Source organism: Neopsephotus bourkii, unplaced genomic scaffold, assembly GCF_033783945.1.
Source record: "Neopsephotus bourkii isolate Nb327-2 ecotype Australia unplaced genomic scaffold, CSIRO-AGI_Nbou_v1 NB_962, whole genome shotgun sequence".
Lineage (NCBI taxonomy): Eukaryota > Metazoa > Chordata > Aves > Psittaciformes > Psittacidae > Neopsephotus > Neopsephotus bourkii.
Genome location: NW_026901456.1, coordinates 8,745,856 through 8,756,722, shown reverse-complemented (window position 1 = coordinate 8,756,722; position 10,867 = coordinate 8,745,856).

Here is a 10,867-nt window from a genome sequence, read left to right as displayed (position 1 = left end):
TGTCACACACACAGAACACTCCCCACCGCGGGCTCAGACAACGTCAGGCGATGGGCGCGGACACCTAGTGGCCGCCTCCGCCTCTGCCTCTCGCTGCTCAGAGGGAGGCAGCCGCCGCGGTGCCGCAGGGCGGCGAGGCACGGAGCCCTACCGGCGGTCTCGCTGCAGGTCCCGCCACGGCTGCCACGCACACACTTCGTCACGCACCTCAACGGCCGCCCCACCGCACTCGGCGGGCGCCACTTCTGTGACAGGCGCCATCCCGCACGCATGGCTAACGCCTCATGCTGCCCGTCCCCTGAGGCGAGCAGGGTGCCGCCTCCCCCTCGCCCACCCTCGGCAGCGACAGGGCTGTGCCCCTCACCTCGGTGCCTGTGATATGCGGAATTCCCCGGTATCACCGGTGCACCCATCCAGCACTGCAGTGAGGCGCTCGCCAACCCCACAGAGGCACTGCTGCAGTGTCACACAGACCTCCCCAGCACAGGCCCCCCCGGGACCGTGGGTACCACAGACACTTTGTCGAGGCTCCGTGTCTCCACCCAAGCACCATGCAGGGCACCCATGGCCCACACATGTGGACACCCTTCTTCCGGTCCTGCATGTTATACCGGGCTCTCCCCTGCCCTCACTGTACAGCACCACGGTACCAGGTACCCTGAGCACGTTTCCAGTGCCCATAGGTACATGTTGGTCAGTGCGCATAACATTGGCCATCCAGCCCTCTGCCACCTATCCTGTGCATTAACCATCATTTGCTGTCCACACTCCACTGTGGCAGTAGCCACCTACACCTTCCCCACAAGAGCAGCAAAGTGCAGCACACGCATCCCACCTGTGCTTCCCTTTCTCAAGTGTTTAGAAAGTCCTGTGGAGCCACGGATGCCACAAGCAGCCCCACACAATGCCTTGCAGTGGCACAGCAACCCAGGCAGTGGGTGCCCTGATAGAGCACCGCCCTTGCAGTTGGGTTTTGAAGTATGCACAGTTGTGTGTTATTGACACAAAACATCCCCTTCAGAGGGCTGCCAAAGTGAAAGAAGATGTATGTGTTACTTGGCAAGTGCTACAATACATCAAGACTCTGCTGAGATAGGACTTCATAATGTGTTTGGGAATTTCATCTTCCTCTGGCCATTTGTCATTACTGACCACCACAGGTCCAGTCAAAGATCACAAGAAGAAATAATGCCTGATGCCTATTGTTCTTCTTCATAGATAGCTTTAAACTGACTCTTGAATAGTGTCATTATTTCTTAGCAACATGAAAGATTATTTTCCTCATCATAAGTAATCCGTTGGAAAATGAGGAAGTATACTGTCCTGTTTTCTGTCGTCACTCCAGCTGCAAGAAACAGGGCTTGTTCTAGGCTGGCCTTACTACTGTGAGTTTCATCACCTATAAATTCAGGTATTTTCTTGAACTGTAGAAACTGGCACATCTCCGTGGAGTATAGGGCCAGAACAATGAATGATCTGCACCGTGTATGCTCCAGCTCCAGCGTCTGAGAAAGCTGCTGGAGTTATCCTTGTATGAAGGATAACCTCCTTCACACAAGGGGCTTTATCTCAAGTGGACACAGGTCTGGATGGCAAGGTAAGCCTGTATCAGTTACTACTTAGGTGGTTTGCAGGCAATTATAGACAAAGTCTTCCAGAGTCTCTTGGTAGGAGCATTTCCTACCCCACTTTACAGAGAAAAATGCAGCATCGGGGAGGAACAGATCCTGGTCCACAGTGTGCTGAACTGTGGAAAGGAGGCTGCTTTGCTGGTAATCAGGCCTTGTAGTGAAGTTAGTGAAGTTTGTGTAGCTGGAGAAGGAAAAAGAAGCAGAAGAGCCTGTAGAAGTACATGAAGTGGGGAAGGGAGTGTATGCGATAAAGTAGATAGCACGTGGTTATCCTTGTTATGGGTGGAGAGCTTGGGAAAGGCTCTGCAGTGCATACATATGGCTGTTGCACAAAAAATGGACAATATTAAGTTAAACACTGTTAAACATGAGGGGAGATGAGGGGTGGCCATGAGAGGTGAAGGGTGATTGTGAGGGGAAATGATGAGGGGAGAGGAAGGACAGTGATGAGGGAAGATCATGAGTGGAGAGGAAGGGCAGCTGTGAGGGAAGATCATAAGGGGAAATGAGGGGCAGCCATGAGGAATAGTCATGAGGGGAGAAAAGAGGTGGCCATGAGGAGAGATCATGAGGGGAGAAAAGAGGTATCCATGAGGGAGAACATGAGGGGCGAGGAAGGGCAGCCATGAGGGAAGATCGTGAAGGGTAATGAGGGACAGCCACGAGGGAAGATCATGAGAGGAGGGGAGGGGCAGCCATGAGTGGAGATCATGAGGGGAGATGGTGTTGGGAAAGAAGAGGCAGCCATGAGAGGAGACCATAAGGGGAGAGGAAGGATGGCCATCAGGGGTGAGGGGCCATCATGAGGGCAGATCATGAGGGGAGATGTTCGGCCATGAGGGAAAATGGTGACAGGAAAGAGGGGCAGTCATGAGGAGAGATGATGAGGGGAGAGCATGGGCAGCCATGGGGTGTGAGGTGCAGCTGTCGAGGGTAGAGATGGCAGCTGTACAGTGTGGGCCACTATGGGAGGCAGGTGAGGGGTGGATGTGAGTAGAGATCATGAGGGCCAGGTATAAGGGGAGATCTTGAGGGGAGATCAGTTTGCCCTTAGTGACATGGTTTAGTGGGGGGCTTGGCTGTCCCGTGATAACAGTTGGACTTGGTGATCTTAAAGGTCTTTTTTAACCTAGCTGATTCTATGATTCTATGATTTACAGCTGTTCTATCTCAAAACTGCCCAAGCATGTCTGACAATCTCAATGGAGCAAGTTCTTCCCCCAAGAAGGAAAGCACACCTCATACATTTATTAATGCCTGCCCTTTGGTTTTCTACAACCACTACTCCTGCACCTAGTAGACCACATAGGCAAAGCAAGGATAGGCGCAAGGAGGTTTCACATTGCAGAGCACAGCTGATACCAGACTGTTCCTACACCTGAGTGAGGGAACTACAGCTTAGGTAGCAATCATAGAACTATTTAGGTTGAACTCAATGATCTTGAGTCCAGCTGTTTACTTAGCACTGCAAAGTCTGCCACTAAACCATGTCTCTAAGGACCACATCTACAAGTCTTTTAAATACCTCCAGGGGTGATGACTCACGCACTTCCCTGGGTAGCCTGTTCCAATGTTTGACAACCCTTCTGGTGAAGATATGTTTCCTAATACCCAGCCTTAAACCTCTTCTGGCACAACTTGAAACTGTTTCCTCTTGTCCTATTGCTTGTTACCTGGGAGAAGAGACCAGTACCCACCCCAGTACAACCTCCTTCCAGGTAGTTGTAGAGAACAGTAAGTAAGGTCTGTGAGAGCAACAGTGCTGAGGCCATTTGCAGGAAGGCAGGGAGGGTGCAACTGCATTGCTCTGCCTTTCCCTGCAGGTGCTGGGAGTGAAAGAGTATTTGTTACAGAAGAACACATCCTGCTTCTCCAAGTAAATGGAGAAACCCATTCTATGCAGGATTGCTCCCTTCTACCTAATATTCTGAAAGGTCCAACAAAGGCAAGCACTGCTAGCACTAATGCTTACCCAAGAGGAACACCTGAAACCTCTATACTCCAAGCTGTAAAAACTGCAGTCTCTTTCATGGATTAAGGAGTAGGATGTGTATACACGGCCAAATGTAAATAAGGGGGTGACTCAACAGTATTGCCCTCCAACATTTTTCAGAATTGAAATTGAAAAGTTGCCACAAGGAAAACAAAGGCCAGAAAACAGTTCCCTTCCAGAAAACAGCTCATCTAAATGTGAGCATCAGTTTCTGAGTGGTTTTTTTACAGACTTTGCCCAATTTATTCTTTAAGAAGTCAGGCCCCTGCCTCATAAAAAAGAGTTTGTGTCTCAGAAAGAAGTGAAACTAGACTTCAGCTCCAGTCATCATGCATTCTGTTATGCTATCCTTCTCAAGCCTATTCTGTTTGGAAAAAAACTCCACAGAACAACAACTTTACTAGGTTACTAGGACTATTCAAAGAGCAAATAACCATTCAGTGCGTGACAGAAGGCATAATGAGGAAAAAAGAAAAATGATGCTTCCGCAAATATAACTTGTTCCTCATATGCTTTCCTTCTACAACTCCCTAAATCCTGCTCACATGTCCCCCACTTCTTTGCTCAGCCTGTCATTGCACCAAGAATCAATACATGCCGTGGCAGACCGGAGGCATTAATACACATGACAGTTAGCCAGCCATCGATTCAGGAGATACACATCATTGTGTACCTTCTTGCTCCTGAGCAAACAGGATAAACATCTTTATGGGCCATATGTTGCCTAGACTGCCTGCCTTCCAAGGTCTATGTTGTTACCCTTTGGAATTTCAGCTCACTATGCATGAAGAAATCATGAGATTACAGTGAATAACAAGCTTAACATGGGTCAACAATGTCACAATATTGCAATAAAGGTAATCTCCCTTTGGACTTCATAGACAACAATATAGTCTGCAAGGCATATGAAGTAATCCTTGCAGCATATTCAGCACTGGTAGGGTCTTTGGCAGTACTGCCAAGTTTTTGGAATGGCATTTTATTTGAAATGAAACAATGGAACAGCGCAAGAGGCTGTAAGGAGGATTCAAAGCTCAGGACACACAACTAAGGAGGAAATGGTTTCTTTAGCTTAATTAAAGCTCTGCTCTAAGAGCCTACAAATACATATAACACAGAGCTATGAAGGAGCAGAAGGGAGTAAACTAGTGTCCATAATGAAGGGCTTACTTCCATTATGCAAAGGATTATGGAAACACAGCAAGAGACTGCTTTGGAAGATTGATGAGTTATCTTCAGTTTCGTAGTTTTTCATAACTAGTGGAAGAAATATTTTTATAAATATTAATATCTATATTTAAGTTTGTCTTGGAACAGGGGACAGACTGCATTAACTACCAACATCTCCTGAAGTTCAGATTTTCTATATAAGCACAACAGAAAAGGTATGGGGCTGCCAAGAATATGGCACAATCAACTTGATAAAAGATGCATAGAGAGGCTGTCTTAAATCAGATTTTGTAAATTATATGTGGATTCTCTAAATCATCATAGGCATTGACAGAAAATAAAAGGTCAAGGGCACGTAAGGTCATATTAATAGCCTCTTCTTTTCTCAACAGCCCTTCAAGGCAGCAGAACTGGACCAGCAGAGAGTAATAATTGTGCATTCCCCAACCAGAAGACCATCTGTATTTGAGATACTGATTTTTACTGGTCAGTTGAATGATTGCTAAGACAGATTGTAAAGTACCAATTTATGTTTGTAATAGTAATAATAAAGCATTAGCAGCATTTGATGTAGGAGGGGCTGTTATTCTTGTTTCACACCAAATTTTCACTTGGGGTGTATTAAAATGATTAACATTGTCAGGAACTGTCAGCAAAAGAATGCAGATCACTGAACACTGATCTTGCCGTCAAAGCTGTTATACATGGGAGAACTAGACAGGCCATTCTAAACCCTTTGACAGACAGGTGGGCTGCTGTCTCTAGTACAAAAAGAGCATTCATCAGTGCCATTTCTCCAAAACCTAGCATAGAACAGAACTGCAAACTAGCAAGGCTGACATGCTCTCAGCTTGAGTGAAAAAACAGCCTGCAGAGAAATTGTTGGACTTAAATCCATACTGACTCCACTAACTAATAACTAACTAATGATTATCCATGCAGAGCCAGTACTCATAGGTGCCCCAGCTTCTTTAAACAGAATGGAGAGAAACAGTCCTCATAATGGGCAGTAAATAATGAAAGTGGTACATGTAATTCTTTGCTCAAGGCCTAGTTATGCAAACTGCTGGGTGCTGCCTTCTGTTATTTTCTTTGAAACTTGAGGAATATGGACCTATATATTTATTATTTTTATATATTAAGAGATGATATGGTCAGAAGAGTAACAGTGGGTTATCCATTCTCTTCACCTCTAACTTGAACTTGTTCTCTCTCACCAGCTTGCCGAAACGCTGTATTCTGAGCATTTTTGCAAAACAGGGCCTCAGGGAGATCATGCAGCATATCAGCCTTCAAATATCAGGGCTGGTCTTGCAATCCTCCTGTCAGTTGTTTTATTAAAGCAAATGGAACTGCTGCTACCACGGGGCCAGGTGTCAAGCTAAGATACATGCCAGTGACAACAAAGTTCTTTTTACGATGCTGTACCACTGTCGCAAGTTGTCACAGTTGAACAGCATTGCTTTGCATGACAGTCTTGATCCTCATCTCTTTCAGGAACCTAAAAACCACCTCTCTAAAAAAATGCAAGACCACTCTACTGTGAAATTCTAAGCTAAACCACCCCTTACACTTGTACAATTCCTGTATTTTGGCTGGTGCCGTTGCCTGCACGTTTTGATTCCACCGTCCATTTAACAAAATGATTGAAGTTGTTGAAAAGGAAGCAGAAGGCCTCCTTTGGTAGGCTGAGGGAGCTGCAGTGCTTAGGATCAGCTTGCAGTTTCGTGCTGAATGCTAATGCTTGCACCCTCAGCATCCAGTCCTATTGCACTTAGTGGCTACTGCCTAATATCAGAGAACCTCTTTATTATCAGGAGTTTAATCCCAGTTACTTTTTTATAATCCTTGAATAACCATTCACCAGCATTAAATAGGCAGCAGAGCCTTTACCAACCAATGTGTTTTGAGCCGCAGACCGAACCTCTGGCAAACAGAGACAGGAGATGCAAGCAGTTACAGTGCAATACAGTATGACATGGCATGTGATCATGATAGCAGCTTTAGAGAAATGCATACAAATATTTTCATTTTGGTTGTGCTTCATTTTTAAGGCACTTGGGGGGAAAGAGTGAAGAAATCTGTGTTACTTTGTTGCATTTAGTATTCTGACTTCGTAGACATTCTGTGCCTGGTTTTTAATATTTAACCTTGAAAATTGCTTGATAGAGATTTTGGATCAGAAATGCCACATGATGTGTTTTTGTTTTATAAAACATGGTAACAGCTGGAAAAGAACAAGGACTTTCCTGGTAGTGGGAATAAACCTCTCAGTCATGAACTGCATCTCTCAGCAATTTGTCCTGTGCATGTCTTGCATCACATGCTGTCATCTTGCAGTCATGAGTCACTTGCTTCAGCTCCCACTGCTGAGGGATATAGCTTGGCAAACCGACACAGCTTATTCCCTGAGGAAATGTGCACACAAAGCAGTGGGAAGTCAGGCCACTGCTGTGCTCAGAACAGAACAGATTTGCATCTGAGTTCAAGCTGCAGGGTGTACATGCTAAGTTGACTAATACCACATCTATTTCTAGTCCTGTTACCTGGGTAATGGTAATTTTGTGTTGTGCTTTTCCTTCAGTGGTTACAAAAAGATTTTCTACTTTAAATTAACCTTTAAACATCTGCATGACATACAACAAGTTAGGCACAAGCTATGTCATTTTTCCAGTTACCATGATTTCAGCAGTTAGCAAAATAGTGATAATGGAGGACAGATTTCAGGAGTCTGAAAGATGTTAGTTCTGTTCAAGGCTGGAAATTCCTTTCTGATTTGTTCCTGCTTTTGTCTGTGTTATTAGGGGACAGTTCTTCCCACTGTTTGTAGCTTTGACCACTGGGACTAGTAGCAACAGCTAAGCTATGAGGTTCTGAAGGTCTTCTGGTCTTTCCTTCTTATTACAAAAATACATTAATCATTAGCTTCCTATCTTGGAACATGAATGATGAACAATTCTTTTCTGGAACCCAGCTCAAGATCTTCTCAGCAAATACAAGCAATTAATAGGCAGCCCCCCAAAACTCTACCAGATGTAAAAGGCATAAAATGAGAGCCTATGGCTACAGACTGTTAGCATAACATCAGTAATGCAATTGTGTGCAAGCCACAGAATCTGGATTTGGGCTTCTGAAAAGTGAGAGCCAGAAAACAGAATGTTGTTTTGGACTCATTTCAGTCTCGCACCTAAGTGAAAACAAGATGCTTCATACAATTTCTTATGAGGATCTTTCATATTCCAAAAATCAGTATTTTGAGACTGAAGGAGAAAAGAGAGAACTTTATACATAAAACTTACCATCACAACATAGTGAAAAACATCCAGCAAAATACTGGTAGGTTTTATAGCAAAGATTTTTCTCCAGGACAACCAACAACCTTTAAATAAGCTAAACTGATAACATAAAGGGTATGAAGACTGCATGAGGTAAATAGGAAAAATCTAAAAGTTGCCATCTGGTCCTGGCAGATAAGTGAGCTGCCTGTTACTATCAGTAGGAACAGTAAGTTCCTTAGCCAGTTAACACCATTTCTAACCACAGCTGGTTAGAAATAATCAGTAAAAATGTCAGCATCATATGCAAGTCCTAAACAGCGTCAACTGCAAACTTCTGTGCCTTATGTTACAATGCAGTACAATACTTCCTACTCTTGATAAGCAACTGTGTTGGGAGTTCAGGCCCTCAGTGGCCATTTTGCAACTCTGTGAACATCGAACAGTAATCTCTTCCCCTCTGGCCATAAAGGGCTCCTGAGTGGATTTCTAAGGAAGAAACAGTGGTCATTTTCTGCTGTAACTCCATCTGAAGGCAGTGCAGACCTCACGAATGATTCCTGTTCTTCCTTTCAAAGGGATTAATGACAGGGAAAGACTTGAGGGTTTCTTTTCAGAAACAAAATTATGCCGTGGCAATACTCTGCTGCAGCAAGTACCCATTATTGGATTATGCAAGTGTTTACAGTTTCAGCCTTCATTTTATAGCAGATGTCTCCCAGATGTTTACCATACTACAAAGCCTACAAAAACACGGGTCAAAACTGGAGTAAGATCTGCTCCCTCAACTGACTGTGGAATTCACTTCCCTGAAGAGCCTAACTCTGGCACTTTCATGTATTTCACAAATATGACTCAGAGAAGTAGGATTTAATCAAGGTCTCTCTCCACATTCCCCCTTAGTTTGTAAAGAGCAAAATTTCCTCTCAGATATTTTAGTATTGTAACCTCCTCTGAGCAAGATCACAGAGAAGGGTCCAGGCTGAAGCCTGACCAAGCCTTCATTAAACTAAAGCTTTCAACAGCAGAAGGAGATTCTAAGAAATCATACACCCAGAAATCTCACTGGATTTCAGGGAAGGGTCTGGCCTTTTTGCCATTAAGATCTTGAACTCCAGTTTCAGTTTTTTTCCCTCTTGTTTTTTGTCTTTCTGACCTTGTATGCATATTTTTGTGCTGAGTATTACATTCACCATCATGTTAGTCTTGTTAGTCTTCAGGGAAGGTGGACCATAGAAACAGTGACGGCAGCTTTTCAGCAACAAATATTGCAGGCATGCAAACAGTAGAGTTTCCAAGACTGCAGAACTTGTACCCACAGCCAACATCACATAGTGAGCAGAATTCAGACCTCCCAGGGCTTTACTTCGATTATGCAAGACAAATATCTGAAAGAGAAATGTAAATAAGGACCAGTTTAGCCTAGGAACTGTGTAACAGCCCTAGGTTACACATTCTATGTGGAGCCTTGTGCTGAAGCCATTGGAGTTGTTTTGAAACAGCTCTGAACTTGACAAGTGCCTGCTGCTGTTGAATCCAAAACAATGCGGTATTTCAGAAGAACGGCATACAAATACTAAAGGAATGTTATTAGTAAGTGTTCTTATTTGTTAACTCTCGAAAAGGAGCCAATACACAACTAACTCTAGCAAGGACTTAAAGCTCATTTTCTGGCTGGCATGACTACAGAAACCCTTCTCTTACCTGAGTGGGAATTTATATGATTTTGTATGCAGTCATTAAAGATGCCTGATTACAGCAGACTGGTCCAATATGCTGAAGTCACTTTAGAGATCACAGAATGGTCATGTTAATAATTTTATCTGTCAAAAATATATTTTTAAAAGTAAATCCCTATACTTTGTTTTTTTTTCCCAGAAAGGGTTTCTATGGTTCAACTTTCAGTTCTGCAACAGATCATATTAATCGTGAAAGAGGCACTACATTTCTCCTTGATTTGTAAGTTGAAAATAAAATGTAAAATGAGCTTGTGCTACCTTGCAGACTGTTGTGTAGACAGATATTTTCTGCTTTCTTGGAAACACCAGCCAGTATGGATCACTGAAAAGGCCATCCAGGCCCAACCTGCTTGCCTGGAGTCCACGAAGAAGCTCAAGGGGCACCAAATCTTAGTGATCTGAGTTGAGGGCAGCACTACAGGTTTTTCTGTGCAGTATTTCACCAGAGTGAATAAGGTCCTAAGGTGGCATGAAGGTGGCTTAAAGCATGGCAGGAAGCAGTATCTTGCTCCTCTGGCTGAACTACAAATGGCGATTTCTACCTGACAGCATGTATAATAAAAGCACATGCAGCACTTAGTTTAATTTAATTTAGTATGCTTTCACTATGTCCTTCAATGTTGTCAACATATACTACCACCTAGAAACAGAGTAAGTCTCAGAATGGTTTGGGTTGGAAGGAACCTTAAAGACCATTTAGTTTCAACCCCCCTGCCACAGGCAGGGACTTAGATGTGTGAATTATTTTAAAGATGTAACAAGAACGTCACTTTTACAGAATTCTGTTATGAAGGAAATCTGTTTTCATTTTACCTGAGGATTTAGGTTCAATTTTACTAGTGCCACTGTTGTGGATAGGTCACTTATCTTTGTCTGAATAAAGTTGGGGTTTTTTTGTATTTCTGAAAATTCTGTGCCTGTCAAGAAAACATGATTAATTTTTTGATTGATCCTGTGCAGTTTCAGGGCCTGTCAGTACCTGAGATGGAGATGCAGCACTCCATGCAAGATTCCTGTACATATGTAACTCCATATGGCGTGCTGCTGCTAACAAATGAG